At 41.9% G+C, this 1,981-nt stretch overlaps 1 non-coding gene across 1 annotated transcript; it reads right to left on the bottom strand.

Annotated features, from left to right (window-relative positions):
* Nucleotides 1-1,581: 1,581 nt before the first annotated feature.
* LOC148045433 (U6 spliceosomal RNA) lies at nucleotides 1,582-1,688 on the bottom strand. The gene has a single exon (XR_015696827.1). It is a non-coding gene; the product is annotated as a U6 spliceosomal RNA (small nuclear RNA).
* Between the last annotated feature and the right edge of the window lie 293 nt (nucleotides 1,689-1,981).

Genomic DNA, 1,981 nt, shown 5'->3' with positions numbered 1-1,981 from the left:
CGTAGAAAGCGTCGATGTGCCGGGTGGATGGGTACATGGAGGTACGCCTCCTTGATGTCGACTGATGTCATCATGTCGCCTTGGCGGATGGATGCCAGAATGCTTTTTAAAGACTGCATTTTGAACCTCTGATACTTGATGTACCAATTGAGTCTTTTGAAATCTAGAATGGCCCGCCATCCTCCTGAGTTTTTGGGCACCAAGAACAGAATGGAGTAAAACCCCTGACCTTCCTGCCCTTTGGGAACCTGCTCTATGGCATTGATGGAGATGAGATGATGTATTTCGGCATCCATGAGGCACCGCTTTACTGAGCACCTGGGCACGGGGCACCTGATAAACCGTCTTGGGGAAATGGAGAGAAATTCCAGGGTGAGACCCAGCCTCACCACCTGAAGGGCCCAGGCGTCGGACGTGGTCTCCGCCCACTGATGATCAAAGGCCAGAAGATGGCCTCCCACTGGTTGCCCCCTTTAGGAGTCATTGGTACCTCCGAAAGGACCGGTTCCCCAAGCCACGAAAGGATCTCCTGTTGTGTGATTGTGTCTGGTGCTGTTGGCACCACCTATCTCTACCCCCCCACGGTCCTGGCCGTGGTCCTGCGATTGGTGAAAAAGAAATAAAAATTTAGGTAGAACATTCATTTTCACTGCTGCTATTCTTCCCAACAAAGATAATTGTAATTTTTCCCAATTTTTCATCTCTGTCTGTATGCTGCGCCATAGTGGCTCATAATTATACTTATATAGTTTCCCATTTGAGGTCGAGAGATAGACTCCTAAATATTTAAACTTTTTAACTATTTCACATCCTGTCAATCCTTCTAATTCTTCCCTTTGATTAGTGTTCATATTTTTAACTAGCATCTTTGTTTTCCCTAAATTTATTTTAAATCTGGACACTTGGCCATATTGATTAATCATATTCATTAAAACCTTACAAGATTCCTGTGGTTGGTTAATGTTATAACCAAATCATCCGCAAAAGCACGTATTCTATATTCTTGATACCTAATCTTAATTCCCTGTAAATCATCTGTAAATCATCTGATCCCCGTATTTTATTCAACAATAATTCCAGGGTTATGATAAACAGTAATGGGGATAGGGGACAAGCCTGCCTTGTACCTTTCTTGATTTTAAATAGGTCTGTTAAACTTCCATTGATTATAATTTGTGCTGTTTGTTCCTGATATATTGCTTTAATTGATTGTAAAAAATGCTCTCCTATTTGCATTCTTTGTATTATTTTCATTAAAAATTCCAGTTCACTCGATCAAAGGCTTTCTCGGCATCTAAAAATATAAACGCTGCAGGGATTTGATTATTCTTCCCCAAGTATTCCAGTATATTAACAATTTGTCTTACATTACTTCTCATTTGTCTCCCTTGTATAAAAACGGTTTGATCATTATAAATCAATTGCTGAACAACCAACATTAACCTATTCGCTAGTATTTTAGTGAAAATTTTATAATCTATGTTAAGTAAGGATATAGGTCTGTAGTTTTTTGGTTGACTAAGGTCTTGATCTTCTTTAGGTATCAGGGATATGAAGGCTGTCCTCCAAGATGGGGGTACCAAAAATATGGAACGCTTCACAAATTTGTGTGTCATCCTTGCGCAGGGGCTATGCTAATCTTCTCTGTATCATTCCAATTATAGTATATGTGCTGCCGAAGCGAGCACTGTATCCTTTCAATTGTGTCATCCACATTTTTCATATTTCGTTTCAATTCTCCCATTTCATTTTTTATTTCTTCATGATTCGATATCAGCGGCTTTCGATACCATCGACCATGGTATCCTTCTGCGACGACTGCGAGGGGTGGGAGTGGGAGGCACCGTGCTACGGTGGTTCTCTTCCTACCTCTCTGACAGGTCGCAGTCGGTGTTAGTGGGGGGGCAGAGATCGTCCCCTAGGCCCCTAACATATGGGGTGCCTCAGGGTTCGGTCTTATCCCCCCTACTATTCAACATCT

The sequence above is a fragment of the Thamnophis sirtalis genome, unplaced genomic scaffold, assembly GCF_051295495.1.
Source record: "Thamnophis sirtalis isolate CommonGarterSnake01/CBP01778 unplaced genomic scaffold, rThaSir2_p1.2 scaffold_5, whole genome shotgun sequence".
Taxonomy (NCBI): Eukaryota; Metazoa; Chordata; class Lepidosauria; order Squamata; family Natricidae; genus Thamnophis; species Thamnophis sirtalis.
Note: the sequence above shows the minus strand (reverse complement) of the source record. Positions and strands in the feature narration are given on the sequence as shown.